The sequence below is a fragment of the Rutidosis leptorrhynchoides genome, chromosome 3 (assembly GCF_046630445.1).
Source record: "Rutidosis leptorrhynchoides isolate AG116_Rl617_1_P2 chromosome 3, CSIRO_AGI_Rlap_v1, whole genome shotgun sequence".
NCBI classification, from domain to species: Eukaryota; Viridiplantae; Streptophyta; class Magnoliopsida; order Asterales; family Asteraceae; genus Rutidosis; species Rutidosis leptorrhynchoides.
The window spans coordinates 155,332,362-155,353,397 of record NC_092335.1 but is presented as its reverse complement, the minus strand read 5'-3'; the positions used below and the strand labels follow the sequence as shown (position 1 = coordinate 155,353,397).

Below are 21,036 nucleotides of genomic sequence, written 5' to 3'. Positions count from 1 at the left end.
TCTGAAAAAGAGTCGGAGAAACATTAGTAACAAGGCCGAAGTTACAAATGAGTGTGATTTGAATTCGTAAGTAATCTTTTGTACAGACAAAGATTATATACTAGAAAATCATAGTGTTTTATGTTCGTAAACTTAACTCTCATAAATGATGAGAAATAGCAACATCATGTTAATTAAATAATAATTAGAAAGCAAATAAACCAAGATACAAAACAACAATTAAATATGTTTAATTAACTCTCACATGCACACTGTGAAGCCTTTTAACAGAAAGTTATAAAATTGCATTCATATTGACAAAGTACTCCAACATGTTAGGCCATTACACATGCAAATATTAATATATTCAAGAGCACTAGATACCATATATTCGAACAAGTTTATGTGCATTTAACCTCAACATAAACAAAAATCTTAACCATTAGGAATCAGAGCCACATGCAATACATGTCACAACATACAACAATACTTTAATAAAGATCATGCTGTCGCATTCATATGACCCGATTATAAACGTGTTTTGCATACCGAATTTATGAAGGTTACGATAACAGCATATAAAACCCAACAGTTATATATGAATTATCGATGTGGCAAAATATAGATTATAAAGTGATCTAGAGCCGCATGAAGAAATCTAATTTATTCAGAACCTGTTTTTAGCTGTATCAAACAGTAGTACGACCAGATGTTAATCGAATTAAACTTATATACATACACGAATCAGGTTCAGTTTCGTACGGACTAAATAGTTTTCATGAACCGAATTTGTTTAAGAATGTTACAAAGTAGGTATATACGAAACTGAGCATTGCAATATAATTGTAAACATAACAATAAGCCGAAACGTAAAAACGATCAAACCGAATTGAAGGGATGAACCGGGCTTGTGTTTCACACAATTCCCTTAAACAGATTCGTTGTCTGTTCCCAGGGCACACCGGTTCGAAGCAGCGTACTGCCGGACTTATAACACTTGCCTAAAAAAGAGTCGGATGCGTGAAACTGAGATGAAACAGATTCGTGTACTGTGTAGCTGCAGGTTTTTGTTATGTGTTTGGTTTCTGCAGATTGAGGCACTATTTATTTACAGAAAAGTTGCAGTTTAATCATTCCAACAAGTGAGTGGGTAATCATTCCAGCTTAATGAAATATATTATATCATGATCTCACCAAGTTGGACAATCATTACAACTGTATAGACCAAAAAATAAAAAATAAATCGTATTGCAAAAACAGGCCCCGCACGGGCCGGAATTTTCGGAGCTGCATTCGTGCGGGCACGCCCATTGGATCACAGGAAATCCCAAGTTTTTGCACCCCCCCCCCCCCCTGCGCGAGAGTAGGTGCTGGAGTAAAATATGGCATAAGGTCTTGACATAGGTTTAGAGATAAGAACTTATATACCTCTCATAAGTCTATCTCCATTCCTATGTGGGACAAGATGCATTCCACTAGATTTCCATATTCTTGCATCAAACACACAATATTGAGACTCGATATCTCATTCACATTATATCCATTTTGGACACACTTTAGCTCGTTTTAAAGTCCTCGTCAAGGACTACAAAATCCACTAAATAGCTACTAATATGTATTACGTTATCATATATTAATATGTGTCCAAAGTTTGGTAAAAACCATTTGTTTTATCCAAAATTTCCAACAGATCATTCCTTATTATTGTGCGAAAAGGTTAAGGTTATTTGGGAAAAGGTCTTATTTTGGTGGGGTGTTAATTCGTCTTACCCTTCTTTGGACGATTTCCTAAGTGGTTCGTACCCTTCATCGGTATCGGATATTGGTTCTCAAATTTGGCAAGTGGTGCGATGGACAAGTGCGTATCTTGTATGGAAGAATAGAAACCAACTGGTCTTCAAAAAGTCGAGTTGGACTCCTCCGATTGCGTTAAGTGAAATACAAGTTAAGAGCTGTGAGTGGATCGCGAAGCGTTGTAAAAAGAAGAAAATCGAATGGCATGATTGATTACATAATCCTATCTCATGTATAATTTAATTTAATTATTTGCGATGTACTTAAAATGTGCGTGTTCCTTAGTTGCTTACGTTAGATTCTAGCTCAGTATCGTTCGTTTGTATCTAAGGATCACTACTCTTGTATTTGGACGTTTTCGTGTTTAATAATATTCTGCTTTCAAAAAAAAAAAAAAATTTGTAGAAAATGAGAGTAAGTATCGGTGCAATGACATGGTGGGACACGTTCTCGTTAGATACTTCCTTTCCGAATTAAATAAAATGCAAACTGCTTTCTATTTTTACTCCTTTAACACCCTCACAACCCATTTATGCTGTACAAAGAATACATGTAAAATATATACGGTTGAACTTTGACCACGTTGAGTGGTGGCACGTGCCACCGGTACGTATAGTGTAGCTCCGCCTCTGTGGGTGAGTGGTTTTCATCTCTATTAGTGATTCTAAACCCAGTTTTCTAAAAAAAATTAATTATAACAATTAATTGTAATAATAAAATAGAATATATGAGAATGTCTAAAATAACATCAACCATAAATATATGAATTTGTCACGTCTAAATAATTACACAATCCTTTTATCACCCAAAAAAATGTGTGACTATCTATAACAATATTAATATTCATAATATAATCATTGATGATCTTAACGACCGATTAATATTACAATCAGGATTCTAATGGGAAATACCAACACAAACAAAAATGCATTAGTAACTTTCATACGAACTTGTTGATTTGCTATTATTAAGAACTTAGGTAGTTCTGCTTTCAAGAACAAAGTTTAGATTAATGTACACAAAGAATTTGTAACTTTCTTTTTTGCCTCACTTTGCTAAACAATCAATCCCTCGGTAATAATCTGCTTCCTGTTTCGTCTCCTACCTGTATAATCAAAAATAAAAAGTCAGAAAGATACGTACCAAAAATTATACTCCATGGTCCCGAATAAAAACAAGACAAGAAGAAAAAATGACATACTTGATTGTTTGTTTCTATTTTTAACACCAGATATACGCGGAATAAAGACACCAGTTCCATTACTCGTACTCCTCCATAAGTTGGACAACCAAACAGGCGCAGAACACGTGGACTTCTCATTATAATTGCTCCAACAAAAGTAGCCTTCGGTTTGTGGCTCCAAGATGATCTTTTGTTTATTCGTCAACCTATAAGTTGATCTTCTATTCGTCAATGTACTTCCAATAAAATCTTCCTTATCATCATCGTCAATCAATCTCAGAATCTGCTTTTCAAGTTCAACATAAAAACAATCTAAATCGTTGTTTGTGTTTGTTTCGTGAGCATAGATAGTTCTTGCGTTTGTGTCCATGTTTAAACTCTGTGCGAGGTTTTTGTGAAGATTTGAAATGAGGTATAAATAGTTGTTGGTTTGAATGGTTATATATTAAAACGTGTACATGTATTTATAGTTCTAATTACTCGATTGAATTGAAGCGTATTTTAATTGTAGGTTGACCTTTCGTTGACAAGATTGGTAATTTGGAATTTAGTGTTGATAGTGTCTATTTAAAATGTATACGTGTAAAATTAATAACGATTCAATAAACATTGAATTTTAGTATCTTCCATATTTGGTTCATTTGAATTCCAACAAGCATTTGGTGGACCGTGCGATGGTGCGGTAAACTTATTTTTGGCAGTTCTTCATACTTGTTTTAAGAAAGGTTTGCATTGCACTGGTCACAAAAGGTTCGTAGGGAAGCTGTTACAACGATTATTACAAAAGCTACAGGTATTACAAAAGCTTCAGTTTCGATTTTGCGACATCTTTTTTTGCACGGTTTATGTTTCAAGAGGGTATGAATGTAAGATGTCGTCAACGTAGCCAACTGATCCGATATATTCTGTTTTGTTTTGTGCAATATGGTTAGTAACAGTAGTGTATTTAAATGTAAAATGGCCAGAAGACGTTGTTATCAAAGCTAAAAATACATAAACTTACATTAAAGCTCCTAATTTGCTCATTGAATGTCGGCATTGGTACTTGGCTCGTTGCATACCCTGATCCTGATTCAAGGGCAACACAACATTCATGACTTTTAAGTCAACATATACTAAATAACCTTTTAAGTTATGAAGCTCAATTATGAGTAATTGGATCATAAGAATGAGTAGGTTACAAAAAGGTAGAATTTTGGTTGGTAAATTGTAGAGAATTAGGAAATTCATGATACAACTGATGTGTATTTTCAATAAGAGTATTTATGACAACTTTCAAGATCTTAAAGTTGATTGATTGTTAAGTTTCCTTTTCATTGTATTGATTTAAAAAAAAAGTTCCCTTTTTATTGTTTTGGATTATATCAAATTTATTACACGTTGTAATTGTAATGTGTCAAAGTTACCATTGTGACGGCTTGCATCATGATGTGTTCACTGTTAGCATATACACTCCTATAAATGAGAGACTTCAAAGAGTTTAATTTGACTTCAATAGTCAAAAAAAATTTTCCTAGTAGTTGTGACTATCGAAACATTTTGTCTTATTTAGGTTGAACTCTAAAGTTGTTTAAAATACTCAGGTTACAAAGTTAGACATACCTTCGGCGTTTTATGTCTGGGTATCATTAGCGGACACATTCCTAGCGATATGCGCAATGGCATCAGATGGTGTTGCTATAGAATGACTGCCCACAACTACAAAATGTAAAATAGCGTAGTATAAATGAAATATGATCAACTAAATTATCGAACACAAAAGAATTTAGAACATGACCACCCAAAGCACATGAAGAGGTCTAGACAGTTAAACATACCCTCGGAGGTATAGAAGCAACTACATAAATCAATATGTCCTAGTATAAATGAGATATTAACAATTAAAACCTCACACACACACAAAAATTGTGAACAACATAACTGCTTGAAACTCATGTAGTAGAATTCGATTATAAAGTTGAATATACCTTTGAAAGTTAATATCCCAGTATCATAAAGGGAGATAAATTTAAAATCCCAGCACCCACAGTCTCTGTTGCTACAGGATAAGTGTTTACAACTACATAATCAAACATATCCTAGTATAATGAGATATGAATGACCAAAACAAAGAATACAACGAAATTGTAAATACGTTATCACCTGAGACCCATGTTTGTCGATGAACCCCTAATACACATGTGGCCCGACTCAGGCAAATGTACAGCATCATCAAATTTACCTAGACCCTTATCCAATTTACCTATAATCATCAACACAACAAACAACATCATCAAATTCACCAGTCATATTGTCCGTATTCGACAATAAAAAAATAGGTGCTCGTGGTTAATATGTTTGACAGATTACTCCTTTGAATGCGAAATTGATATTGAAGTTAGTAAACCATATTTATGAAAATGACATACTGAAATTAGTAAAATTATTAATGAAATTAGTAAAATTAACGAAGTTTATGTACTGAAATTGATATACCTTCAGTCCCTTGCAAATTCAATAATCAATAAATAAGGCCAAATTAGGCCAAAGGCCGATCTTGAAGGTTCCAATGTTGAAACCCACCACCAACAGTAAAAAGTCGTCACCTCCATCGAATTAGAGTTCTGATATATTAAAACCCAAACATCGATGTTGAATGTTGCGATCGATTTAAACATGTAGAACGTTTCGATCTAGACACACCATCTTATGAACACCAACAAAAGGAGGAATCAATCGCCAAAAAAAAAAAAAAAAAAAAAAAACCATACCTTCTAGTCCAAATCAGAAGTCGACGATGACAAATGACGCTAAGGCAGCGATAAGCAAGAGATATCAGTGATAGTGATGGAGACGATGCTTGGTGGCGATGGAGACGATGCTTGGTGGCGACGGAAACGACGGTGGCGATAGAGACGCTAGAGCTCGCAAAAAGCTTCTAGTTGTTGGGAAGCAGATTAAAGGTACTCCGTATAAAAATACTGAGGGGAGTAGATAAATATGTCAGGTAAAAAGACGATTATACACTTTTCTAATAGAATATTGGTGTGAATAGTAAAAACATACTTTTTATTGAGATATGTCCATTTGAGCCCAAAATTTTGGATGAAAAAAAAAAAAAGTAAAAATTGCCGACGTTATCATGTTACTATTCCTACTATTCATTATGTTACTATTTCTACTATTCATTCATGCCCTCTGATATACTTATTGTAAATTTCCCCAAGTCCGAAGTGAAGTCATATTAAAGTTTTTTTTTTTTTGGATAAATGGCAATACCCCATAAAATTTATTAAAGAATAAAAATGAATAGAATAATATCACACATTCACACTCCAAAAAAAGCAACAAGCCAAAATCAAGAAAGCGTAAACCACAAACAGCTATGCACACGAAAACCACCAAACAAACACCACCACGTAATCATCCATTTAAGCTTCATTCCAAGTTTAGTCATTTATAGTGGATTATGTTTACATGACTGCTGATGTATTCTTGTAATACAGTTTGACTTACAATTTGCAACGTATGATGTTTATAATGACTTGCAATTTATAGAGTTTGATGGTTTAATATTGTGATCCGATGACCCTATTTACATACGCAAGTGTACATTGATTGTCTAATTTTGTGACCAGATAACACAAACTATAACATGCTTCAGTTTTGACCTGTTTTGACTTTTATGACCACTTTACACACATAATGACCTAATGACTGGTCACAATGACTATATGACCAGTTCTAACATTGTGACCTAATGACCAATTTACACACATACTGACCTGGTAGTACTTTCAATTTATGCGTTTTGACCTAACGACAACTGTTATGAAACTGAAAAATGCTGGAAATAAACTAGTGTTGACCACCTTTGACCAACTTCACACTACATCTGCTTTGACACCAAATGTATACAACAAAAATATACTTTGTATATAACAAGACTATGCCCAAATTAACACTTTCATCAAACTGTTTTGACATCTAACATGGGTGCAATTTCAGTATTAACCAGTTTTAACCAAAATGTATCAAGTAGCAATTTTGACCTGTTTTCAACAAAAGTCAATAATAGTCAACAATTTGGTTCAATACACTACCAAATGTGTAACTTTTGACCTGTTTGCACAGAGTATAACTTTTGACCTGTTTTGACTAAAGTGTATACTACAAAAGTATAACTTTTGCACAAAGTATAACAAAAGTCAATTAAAGTCATTACACTACAAATAACATCATTAGTCAACAAAAGTCAAGAATAATCAGAATCACCATTAACCATAATAAGTACAGTATTAATAGTCAACAAAAGTCAACAAAACCACCAAAACCATAATGAAACTTCTTATAGAAGATTGGTGTACACCACTAGAGTTGATCACATAAGCTACTACAAAGGATCACATAGGCTATACATAGTTCTGTCTATACAAAAGATAAGTGTTTAAAAATAAAGTACATTACAAATGATTACTGTATTAGGCTGCTACAAAAGATTTGTGTACCACACTATTACAGTTGATTAGTAAAATAGGTTAGTGTCTCAGCTTTGATTTTGTCCTTCAATATATCAGTAACTCATACAAAATGATCTTCCTGTCTTTTGATCCAATAGTTGTCATTCTTTTTTCTTCTTCTTCTTGGTTTTTGTGTGGATCATCACTTTTTTTTTTTTTTATTAATATTGTTTTTGTTAAAATGATTGTATATGTATGTATATTTTTTGGTTTTATAGTTGTTTTAACTGGCTGGTTGAATATGGCTCGTTTAGTGGAGGGTTGTGTATGTTGCAGAACAGTCACAATCACCTAGATCCCGATTATACATAGCCACACCTATAATAAAAGTATAAAAGAAGAAACAAAATATATAAGTAAAAATAACAACAAATCACACCTATAACATCAACAAAATAGAATCAGTAACATCATTTATATATATACAATCAATTAAATAATTTGTAATCAAAGAAATATGAAAAAACAACCACTACAAATATCAAATAACAATAAGCCTGAGATGAAAATAAAATTATAAAAAAAAAGGAATTTTGACAACCAACACAAGAAGAGACATAAAATAAGACATACCATTAATCGAACATTTGTTGTTGAACTCAAAGTGGTCTTCCTAATTTCATTTTTACAAAGTGGGCACGAACCACTTATTTTCAACCAATCACGCACACAATCCTTGTGAAACAAATGTGTGCAAGGCAACTCTCTCAGTTGTTCGTTGTTTTCATAATTTGCTAAACAAATGCTGCACACCTGTCATCAAGTAAATACAATACATATACATACATAAATTAATAATTCAGGAGAAACAAAGTAACAAAAAACAATCAGAGACAGAGAATTAAGGTAAGAGAAAGATCGACTTACCGCATCTTCCGCATATATTATACGTTCGTTTTGTGTTCCCGCGCCCAGCACCCCATCTTCACCGTCACCCCCCGATTGTTGGCTTTCGTTAATATTATTATTATTATTATTATTATTATTATTATTATTATTATTATTATTATTATTATTATTATTATTATTATTATTATTATTATTATTATTATTATTATTATTATTATTATTATTATTATTATTATTATTATTATTATTATTATTATTATTATTATTATTATTATTATTATTATTATTATTATTATTATTATTATTATTATTATTATTATTATTATTATTATTATTATTATTATTATTATTATTATTATTATTATTATTATTATTATTATTATTATTATTATTATTATTATTATTATTATTATTATTATTATTATTATTATTATTATTATTATTATTATTATTATTATTATTATTATTATTATTATTATTATTATTATTATTATTATTATTATTATTATTATTATTATTATTATTATTATTATTATTATTATTATTATTATTATTATTATTATTATTATTATTATTATTATTATTATTATTATTATTATTATTATTATTATTATTATTATTATTATTATTATTATTATTATTATTATTATTATTATTATTATTATTATTATTATTATTATTATTATTATTATTATTATTATTATTATTATTTTTATTATTAAACGTGTACGTCGGTAGAGAATTTATTAAATCTCTGGGGGCACCTCTAATTCGTGGTGTACACAAGAAGATTAAGCGGCTCGCGAGATTCAAAAAAGATGGTGTGATCACATACACCACCCATCTGAATGTAAGAAAGGCTAAATATAGCCTGCCAAAACCATTAAATAATAATAATTATTAATTATTATTATTATTACAGTCAAGGTTCAAAAAACAGAAACACGCCTCGAGGTGTTTCCCCTTTGTGAGGCGAGGCGAACCGAGGCGCACGTTTGAGGCGGAGTTAAAAAAATACATAAATATATAAAGTCATTAATGATTCCACAATACATAATATAAAGTTCATTATAATACAACAAATTAATGACTCCACAATAGACAAAGTCATTAAAGTCACATAGTCACATAAAGAATTTATTTCAAGTTTAAACCGTTTCAAAATATATAAAGTCAAACATCAACAAGTACTCATAAAAAGACCTTAATTTTAGATAAAAAGACCTTTTATAAAGACTTTACAAAAAAATAACCCTAATTTAGGTTTTGCCGCCCAATAGAGTTTTGTCGCCAGACAATTTTCCCGCCATTTTTTGCTAAACAACATGAGGCGCACGCTTCATCCCTGTATAACACTAAGTATGTATTTATATTCAATGACTGGCTTACCAGTACAAATTTGGCGCATCGGAAGCGAAAGAATTAGATCGAATGATCCAAAAACCCCCAACAACAATCCAAGCTAGAAAGAAGTAATCAGACCCAACTCTAATGTATCCAGCAAGCACTCTGAGCCTGCAACAGAAGAAAATATGTTATTATATTCCACAGACTCGTAAATAATTAAGTGTATCTTCGAAAAACTACGTACCTGTTACTCAGCAAAGGTGATACAAGTCCCGGGATGGTTGCAACACTCGCAAGGACATAACAAAGAACCCAAGTAAACAACGGGGATTGATGCCTGGATAAGGACAAAACTAATATAGCTGTGAGTATTTGACTCAAGCTTATAAATAGTTTTATCCATATCCAATAACCAAAACCGTGTTGAACAACAGAATCATCACTGACATTATTTGAAGGAATGTCTTGATTCTGCTGTGAGTTCAACACATTCATAGGTATGTCTCGGTGTACATCAACCACATGCCCATCCCGTTCCATTGGCAACGGTGGTGATTGAAATAGTGACGATGGTGTTTGACCGGTGGCTGAGGTGGCGGTGACAGGCGTTTTGGTGGCGGATAACGGTGGTGTTAAGCGGTGGGAATGGTGGTGGTGATGAGAAGGAGAAGAGTGATGGTCGATAGAAATTGAAAGATAAATTTTTTATGTTAAAGGGTCCAATGACGTGATCCACTGCAAATAAATTCAAAATTCCAATTTAAAGAAACAACTGAAATTGAAACGCTAGTAATTTGGGGTTTCAATTTTAAAAGTTAAATTAAGATACATCAAAGCCAATTTCGATAGAGAACTTATAACAAAGGCCCGAGATATACTTTATCGAGATCCCATATCAAATACCGCCCAATCAGACATAAAAATGACAGTAAGGAGATCAAAGTTATGAACTTTTATAGAAAATAATTCACATGTTAATAGCAAATAATGAAATAATTCACATGTTCCTCATTCTCAAAATTCAAACTTCTATAAGATTTTCACAAAGATAACATAAGGGCAAAACAAATATATATTTTCAATACATGTGGGAAAAAATACGAAGATGAAACAGAATTACGAGTAAAAGAGGATAAAGTTGTGTAATTCAGAATCACTAATTCTATATAATCATATCCAAACACAAATTTCAATATAAAACACAATTTTCAATATTCTTTAAGCTAAAACAGTAAAACACAATTCTTTAAGAACATTTAAGCTACAACAAATTGATATAAGAACAATTTCTATACAAATTTAAGTTTTAAGTTAAACACATGAAAATTCTAAACAAATACGTTAAAACTTAAGTTTAACTTACAATCAAAACAGAAAATTCTAAACAAATTATATGAATTAATCAAGAGCAACAGAGAATTCAATATAAAACGTACCAATCACAAAAAGTTCTTAACAAATTGAACCAGAAATACAATTCCGTTGTTGATGAATCTCGAATTCGGCGTATAGATGCACGAGCAGCGATTAAGATTAGGGTTTATTGAGCAGGAGCAGCGACCGATTCATCTTCGTCTACACAATTAAAGACGATATCATTGTTGTTGAATCTTCGAAATTACAAACGATCGTGCGATGTGCGATGAGTACAGCGCGCGATTAAGATTAGGGTTTTTACTTTTTACTTTTTACTTTTTTTAAGCATCGATCGACGACACCGTGTCATTGTAAGACTCAATCCCTCGTATTCAATCTTAGTAAGACCCGTTTGGGTCCAGGCCTTGACCCAATAATCTTTTAAAAAAGATTGGGCTGTGGTGGGCTTTTAAATTTGGACCCATTTTTTTTTTTTATTTCTTTGGACCCATTTGGGTCTTCACTTAAACCCATTGGACCTTTTTTGAGGTTTTGGGTTTGCTTTACCAGGTCTAGTACTATTTCTTTTGTTTACATCAATCCCGTTTTAATTGAAGGGAAATACGTGGAATTTATATATTTGGCCTATTCAGCGAATAATTAATTAATTAATTAAGGAAAATTACATGTAAGCATGATTAAAGATATAATTACGCCCTTGATTCAAGTGGTTTCCTCAAAAGTGCATATTGTTTCCGAAACTTTTTTTTACTGCGTTGGTCCATGTGATTTGAGATTTAAAAAATACATTCGGTCTTAAGTCACCCAGTTGCTATAACAAGTCAACCCTTCTCTCATTGTTTATTTGTTTTTCCTTGGGATCAATAAAGGGTTGTTATGAGACTTGTTAGGAATGAATGGAAAGGTCAACCGTTATCACATTGATCTTCCTTGGTGGATCAATGTAGGGTTGTTATGAGTCTAGTTATGAAGAAGGTCAACCCTTATCTCATTTCCCTCCTATCGTCGAGGAAATGTTGGATTGTTTTGACTGCACTTGTTTGTTAGTAGCTTTGTTTCTCTCTAAGAGAAAGATCACGGTTGTTGAACACCATTATTTCCGGAAAAGGATTGACCGTGCGTGTTACACACTCCCTTGCTTCCGTACATATATTTTATATTTAAAAAGTTCTGACCGCCAGGTTAACAACTTAATAGATATTTATAACACCAAGATATCGGCTCCAACCCGCTTGGTCCCTCATCTCAACGTCTGTTAAAAATTACTCCGTTAAGTAACTCATACCATTTCATCAATTATCATTATCAATTATTAACATTACAGGACAAATAATGTAATGTATGTTTCTGAAATTAACGGTCTAATACTACCGAATCATCTTCTTCACTCATATTCATTGAAATTTTAAAGGTCTAATAATATTTATACCAAATCACAATCTCTTTTACTTAAAATAAAAGCAATATTGAGTGACAATTGAACTAAAAAACCTTATCCTAACCACCCATTAACACTACTAAACACTTAAACAAGACTATCTATTTTGATATTTAGGCTTTGTCACTTGAGTAAGTGTAGATTAGGAATTAAAATCTCCTTAATACCCCTTTAATAACCAAAATACGGGGTTTCACAATAGATTAGGGGTTGTGGAAATCAACTCATTCAATTGTTTATCCTGAAAGAAAGAAAAAAGAAAAAAGCTATCCCCAATGCAATTTGAACCTTAATTTCTCCCCAAAAGTCTAAAATCATATTCCAATAGAGAGGTTTCGTCTCCTTAATCGAACCTTTTGAATTAGTTTACTGTAATAACAAAATCGCATCGCTTTTTCTAACCCCAACTCCATCATAATATTTGTATGTAACCTACATACTCTCTGCAATCGAGAACGAAACCATTGTTCGAAAATATAACTGATGGGGGACGTTCATTCGTTAGAAGTATGTTTACTACCCAGTTAAATTCGAAAATAAAACTGATGAAATCAAATAGGGTAGCAGTTATGATTAGTCACTGATTCTGAAAACATGTAATTGCCTGACGTTTTGTACCTAACTTTCATCCAGGTTAATAAATTGAGAAACTTTGTAATGTTATTTTCAAGGTTTCATACTTATAACTTGCATTTTTTGAATTAGGTCATTTGAATACGTGGTTGTTATGTTAAGAACCATTGAGTATATGAGTATTAATGGTACCTCATAACTAAATATTTTTAATAGATCATATTTTTTTTAGAAAGGCAGAAAGTTTTATTACTAAAAAAGAACAAGGTACATTGAGTGCACATGAGCTTCATGCACTTTTGCTTCTAAAGCTACAGCAATTATACAGCGACTAAAAACTAACAGCAACTACAACTAGAGATTTAACAGTTGAAAAGTAACAAACAAAAACCGAAGCAGCCGTAAGATCATATAACGTCAACCATGGTCATCGAATTGGCTAGGATTGAGAAGCCATTGATTCCAATTGAGAGATACTTCTTTGCCCGATTGGATATCCACTCGTATGACTTAACTTGAATTTCGTTTAGCAACATAGGACCACTTCCTTTATTATTGCGAAATAAAGTAGCATTGCGATTCTTCCAAAGAGTATACCCACACGATCATTCAATAGCTTGCCATAAACTTGAAGAATTGTTCGACTTGGATGAACCGAATTTTCCTACGAAAACGTCTTCCATATGAGAGTATGGCACCACCGAATTGTTCCACCATTTCATTACTCTTGACCAAAGGTCTTGAGTAAACGGACATTTAATTAAGATGTGCTCTACACTTTCTATTTCATTATTACAAATGGGACATAGTACCGAGTCCAAATCAACTCCACGTTTATCTAATTCAGCGCGAACCGGAAGTCGATTCATTTTTGCCCGCCATACGAATATCCCAATTTTCTGAGGGAGCATTGGATTACGCATTGTAGCAGCAGCGTTTGAGATGGATTCGAGAAGCTTTTCATCAATAATGTTTGTGAGTAACTTTGTTGATAATAGCCCATTATTTTGCATGTTCCAAGCCCATGTATCGCATTCATTTGGGGCATACCTGAATTGACCGATCAGAGCTAAAAGGGAATCGAGCTCACTGTGTGTTCGGCCACTTGGTGGTCTTGACCATGTCCATGAAGTTTTCCAATTTGATTCTTCCTTAATTAATCTCTCGCTTACTGTGGCATTTTTATTTACTTCAAGCTTAAAGAGCCTGCCGAATCTTTTGCTGAGTTTCTCATTGTTCAACCATCGATCATTCCAAAATGAAGTGTCATCGCCTTTGCCTATGACTTGCACAAACGAATTAGTAAAAGGGATATTAAAACTTTCAAGTTGAAGGCCGATTGCAATTATCTTGCTCCACACCGAATTTTTTCTTTTCAAATGAGTTGATCCAATGTTTCCCAACCCACCATCCCGCCCATACAGACATTTTATTACTTTGACCCATAAGGCGTTTTTCTCTTGTTTGAACCTCCACCACCATTTACCCAATAGTGCCAAGTTTTTGGCTTTGAGAGACCCAATGTTAAGCCCTCCCTTTTCGTAAGATAGTGTCAAGTTTAGAAAATTCATCTTTCAAAGTCTTAATTTCATCAGATTTGCATTTAAGTTTTTCATTTAAAGATTAAACTAGCTTAAAGCCCGCGATTTCGCGGGTTTTTTTTAAGGGTCAATTTGAGAATAAATTCGTTGAAGTGAAAGGACAGTATATAGTATAACAAAATGATGTTGTGATACTGTTTTCGCTACTTACCTTTCGTTTTTTTCTAGTAGCCCTATTGGTATTTAACAACACAAATTACCAATCGGCATATTATTTCACACACAAAAGCAATCGAAATACACATAAATTCATACATAAACTGATTGATCCAAAAATCAACGCAACTCCGAAACAGAAAAATAGCCCGACTTGTGGAAACCTAACCATTAAACGACAAACAAAACATTGACAACAAAGTATTTACAATGCTCACTTAGCAATGCAAGTTATAAACACCCATTGCAGCCATGGGTGTTTTAGGCTTAGAGTGGCCACAAATAGCAGATTCTTTGTACAAAACATGTCTCTATCAACCCAACCCAGCTCGACTATTTTTACCCTTATTAAAAAGATTAAACCATTTTTATTGTTACAACATGCCACCCAACCCACTTACATGTAACTCTTCCAATTAATGACTTTATGTAACCTTATTTACTCGCATAAACTAATGGTTAATTGTTGTGACACATTTGAAAACATAATAAATATGAAAAATTTATACAGTACTATGTTTGAATATCAAGTAACAACCATCCATTAGAAACCTTTCATCAGGTTTCATTCACTATATTTTGAATGAGATGTCCACTAATGTAACAAATAATAGAGAAATAAATAATTTAGCATAACATATAATCATTAACTTATAGAATGCCTTTGAACAAAACAAAAAAAGGGAAAAAATAAATTGTACAACTTTCGCCAACTGCAACATCGTCCACTGTCCTTCAATTATGTTAATCATTTAAGTGTAACACATGTGTCAATATGGTCAAACCCGACCAAATTACCACTCTCATCTTTTTCAGATAAATAAATTTACTAAACACTTGGTAACAAAGTAAGCGCGCGAAAAACCTATTTTAAAAACAATGGGTGTTCATATAAAGATATACTAAATAGTTAATAGCAAATTGAACCTCTTAGTATAAGTTGGAAACTATGGTTTTGCTATAAATATTAAATCATACACTAATATAAAAATCAAATAGTGGCCTAATTAGCTAGTATAAGTTAGTGTTCTAAAATCAAACATATAAACTGAATAAAACAATATCGACTTCACCCTTTGCTAAAAGGGACCTAATAACTATTTCTGATTACGCCTTTTTGCTGTCAAATATCCACAAACCCACTTTACCCCATGTCAAATCATGGATCCATCTATATTCTAAAAATTACTATCATTCCCACACAAAGTCTCGTTTAAAGTTGAATTTGTTACATGACAAAAATGCCCGACTTTTTATAATGTCATATGCAAACTTAGTACATCATTTCTACGACAGCGAATTAGGATTACAAATTTTTTTGAGTAATATGATCACAAAATCTTTCTTAAAACTGGTACCTTGCAAAGACTTTTAGTTAATAAATTATCATCGTTTCTACAAATCATTTATCATATAAAACACACAGTAAGTTAAACGCACTTCCGTTATACAAGAGTACTAAAATAGAAAATCGAAGCAAACGTAAAGTTGATGAACTAATTTTCATAGAAAAGATTGAAAAGAAACTAACCTCATCACCCCAAGAAGGAGCTCGTCTTCTCAAAGACCTTAATTCCTCAACAAAAAGGGGGTGATAATCTAATAAAAACCATATTAATAACAAACTCATTCACATAAAAAAACCCAGTTGATCATAAATGAAATTACAAAAAAGAAATTGGCAGCTAAATTAGGATATGAGGTGAAAGATACACATATATATAATACAGACAAAGATATATAAGTTGGTTTATTTGACATACCTCAAAAACTCTTTAATGCGAGTGTCGGACACAACATCTGAAGATGTACCTTTTCGTTTTTTTTTCCCTTTGATTCAGTTGGAACATCTGTATTTTCCGACTATTATCAGATGCACCTGAAAATAGATTGATATATCTACATCAATGTTATTCACATAAGCACATGCCAAACCTAATACAACCCATGTCTCTTCATTATCACACTTGGACTTTTTAGTTTGACTAATCAAATGGAAAGAGGACTTACAGCAACGATTCACGGGTTTCCGCACCTTCAATGTAAAAGTTCCAAATTTAAAAGATATGTTTCAAATAAATGTGAAAAAAGGAACTATCGATCAAGAAATATTATTACATACATGGTGGTGGCTAAACTGAGATCAAGTAAAGAAGTGAAAGAGAGGTTTCAAGTGACAAACACGTACATTAAGTTGAAACCCTGTAAATCATAGAAAACATACAAGAAGTTCATCAAAATAAATACATACATAAAATAACAATTGACAGCAAAGAACATTATTAACTAAATTATTCTAGAATAAAAATGCATATAAAGTGATGAACAAAGCATGAATATGTATTTGAAACATTTTATCGAACACCTAGTGGGCATATGTATGTACCAAACAAAATCATACTCCGTAATAACTGATAGCAAAGAAAATCCCAAGATAATTAATCGGTCAATCATAATCAGATAACGACATAATGATCGATGATCGATTAAATATTAAATAGCAATCTGAAATACGATGTGATTACCTGAATTCATAGGCGTTAGAATTGACAATGTTCATCATTGGTCTATAGAAATTGTGATTTAACTCAGAAATCAAAATTATGTTCAATATTGAAGAACTGTTGGTAAACGATAAATTTAATCATCATTTAATTTGTGATCGACAACAGTAATGGCATAATCTTCCTATTAAACCTTCAAACGATTAGATTAAGGAGACGTAACCTTTAAATTTGAGTATGATTTTAGCCTTGTGTATTGGGGAAAAAATTAGGGTTCTTCTTTATCTGAATACATGAATGAATGTGGATCAAAATCACCGTATATGTCGTTGTTTCTGTTCTTGGTCTCGTGGATTGGATTTGTTTGAAGTAATCCTTGAAGATTAATATTGAAGATCGAGTTTTTGTTTGTGAGAGGAAATTAGAAGGGTATAATCTTGATTAGAAAATTTGGATGATTAAGATTATGGATATTAATGACAATGAAAGGCTAGGATTAGTGATTTAAAATTTAGATGATCTATTTTTAACTTTGTTATTATAATATAGATAGATAGAAGATAGATAGATAGATAGATTTCAGTTTTGAAAACTTCTTCACGTTTGCTGCTTAAATCAATTCTCAGGTAGTCAAACATTTTAGCCTTTACATCATCAGTATAAGTTCGAAAATTATCAACCTTATACAGCATTTCAGATTTCCATTGAGGTGAATCCCTTTTCTGATCAGCTTCCCTCATATTAGCTAGAAATGTACTACCACTTTCTTCCTCTACCAACTCCTCTACCTCTCTGGCCATTAAACATAGCTTTTTACCAGTAGTATAACCATCACACTCTTCATCAGTTTCACTATAACAAGATGAAGATGAGTTGGTCTCATCCCAGTCATGATGTTCAGCAACTAGCACCTTCTCTGGTTTCTTCTCCTTCTTATCAGTCTTTGAATTTTCCTTCATTTGGGCCTTCATTGCTTTGTACTTGTTCTTGTACTTTTCAGCTTTTGAAAAAAAGGTTAGCATGTGATGAAGGCTTTCTGAACATGCATTCAGATGCAAAGTGTCCTACCTTTCCACAGTTGTAACACTCAGATTTGGCGCCCTTGACTGATTTACTATCATACCTAGCACTTAGCTTCTTACTCACTTTTTATGACTTGCTGGTTCTATTACGATTGAATTTTTTGAACTGCCTAGCCAGCAAAGCCATACCTTTAGCAAACCTTTCCATATCATCATCATCATCATCACTGCTTTCATCAGACCCAATACCATTACCTTCATCATCTTCAGCTGCCTCTTCTTCTTCTACCATCAACTTTTGAACCAGTAAAGCTTTTTGAGCTTTCTTTTTAGCAGCAGCTACAAGAGCAGTATCATCTGATTTTACAGATTTTGAAGTGGTGGGGGCAGACTTAAAGTTTTCTTTTAAATTAACCTCAAGTTTGGCATCTGCCTTCTCATGGTTCCAAAGTGTACCATACAGAGATGACATGTTAAAATTCTTTAAGGTCTGAGTGGTTCTTAATGGGTAAGTAACATGTTTCCATTTAGAAGGCAGTGATTTAATGAATTTGTTGACTTGTTCAAAATCAGTATATGTGACTTTCAAAGTAAGCAAGTCAGCAACTAAGGAATTAAACCTAATGAAGGTTTGCTTAAGTGTCTTACTTTTGTAGGTAAAGAACATTTCATATTCTCTTTTTAAAGCAATAATCTTATTTTGCATAACCTCATCCATACCCTCATATGTAACATCAAGATAGTCTAACATAGCTTTAGCATTCAATTTTCCCTTAATCAGTTTGAACAAGTGGTTATGTAATGTGATAGCTAACAAGGTTCTGATCTTAGGGTCAAGTCCAACACGACGTTTGTCCTCATCCACCCATCTAGATGGGGGAAGAACAACTTCTCTGCTTGGGATAGCAGGAGTATCTACTGTAGCAGGAACGCTATCAAGTGTTTCAGTAGGGATGAATGGTCCATCTGTAGCAATGCCAGGCATGAGTGGGTCAACAGACTCAAGATGGAGCAGGAACCTAGCTTTCCAAGTTTCATACTGTCATGACCCAGAAAATTTCGACTAATTTTAAATCAAACTCTCGATACGATTTAATATTTTTGACGCGATAAACAAAGTCTGTTAAGTTGAGTCTCAAAATTTTTGAACTGTTTTCTTACCTTCATTAAACTTCGACTACTCTCGACGATTCACGAACCACTATTTGTAAGTAGGTACATATACATTTAAATATATGTAAATATATAATGTTATATTAAATTTATTTGTTTAGAAATATATAATTAATATATTTAACTAGAAAAAGAAGCCCGCGCGATGCCGCGGGGTCTTTGGGTTGCGTATTCATAGTTAACGGAGCGTATTATAGGTGTGTATATGTATTGAATATAGTCCGATGTATTGAGAATTTTTTTTAAGTGTCCGTTTCGCGTATAGTTAGTCCTGTTGTGTTCGTAAGATTTTTTTGAGTTGAACGATGGGCTCGAAAAAATTTAACTCGCACCGAGCGAGAAGATAGGACCCGTTAAAGATTCGGGTGGAATTTGTTTCTTTTATTTTAATAAAATTGTATATTTACATTTTTTACCCATGAGAAAATGAAAACTTGAGGGGTCGTTGTGTAAATTGAGGCAAAGGTGAGGGGCCGATTGCGGTGTGAACGCAAAGTCAAAGCTACAATCTCAAACAATTGAAACTACACAAATCTTCATGAGTTTTAGTATATAGGGGTAATTACTTAATAAAACTTGTTATTTAAAACTGTTTATATATAGAAAGAGAATATATTAAAAATAAGTGATTTCGAGCTTAAACAGTAAATAATTGTAATGCTCGGTTGACATTTCGTTAGTGTTCATATAGATCTATTACATATACATAAAGGATTAAGATAAAAATTAGACTGTAAATTGATTACGAAGATTCTAGGTTTGATAAAAATATTTTTAGCTTTTTAGTATTAAATTTTAGTACTCCGTACATATTAAATGGAACAGAAAATAAATAATTATCGAGCATTATTGATCAGGTTTCAAACAGTTAATGAGTGAAATAATTAAATATATTTAATCTAAAAATTTGGAAATTTTAGGAACACTTTTATACGTTAACTGTTTAGCAATGGACACGATATAGCATTCACTGTCGGCAGAATAGGAGATAGATATTTTACTCTTTTCATTTTTCTGCACGTTTAAGCAACCACTTGTGTTATTATAATATTATTACAAATCACGGAGTAAAAATATGCACTACAAATTCATGACTTGATTACTGTTTCCTTTTTGAAGTTTATTATTATATGATAATATAATACACATGCTGAAAACCATTTCCTTGCTTTATATATACATGATATATTAGAAGAGAGGGATATATGCAAGCTCGATCACCACACCACCAGTTCATCGCCCGACAACCATCACACACTTCCATTTTGTCAAAACCACCATGATCACCATATTCACCTTTCTTCAAACAAACACCATCACAAACATCCGCCACCTAATTGATTTTGCAGTTTACGGATAACCACCATCATCATCGCTATAATTGGTGTTCATTTCTGTCCCTTCATAAAAACCCGTCACTTGCAGCCTTCTTTTGTTTCAACTTGTCACCACTGAACACCACAGCTTCACCATTGAACACCCCACCAAACCACCAACACCCATTTAAACAGTGGAGTATTATACATTTATATTTTTGTTGT

The 21,036-nt window shown here is 32.6% G+C and overlaps 2 long non-coding RNA genes across 2 annotated transcripts; both read right to left on the bottom strand.

Moving 5' to 3' along the window:
- Positions 1 to 7,256: 7,256 nt before the first annotated feature.
- LOC139896918 (uncharacterized) lies at positions 7,257 to 8,497 on the bottom strand. The gene is made up of 3 exons (XR_011776371.1): positions 8,323 to 8,497; positions 8,029 to 8,208; positions 7,257 to 7,773 (listed from the first exon to the last, which is right to left on the bottom strand). It is a non-coding gene; the product is annotated as an uncharacterized lncRNA (long non-coding RNA).
- Positions 8,498 to 8,938: 441 nt separating this feature from the next.
- LOC139896917 (uncharacterized) lies at positions 8,939 to 11,292 on the bottom strand. Its single transcript, XR_011776370.1, has 4 exons — positions 11,088 to 11,292; positions 9,896 to 10,386; positions 9,694 to 9,819; positions 8,939 to 9,175 (listed from the first exon to the last, which is right to left on the bottom strand). It is a non-coding gene; the product is annotated as an uncharacterized lncRNA (long non-coding RNA).
- Positions 11,293 to 21,036: the final 9,744 nt, after the last annotated feature.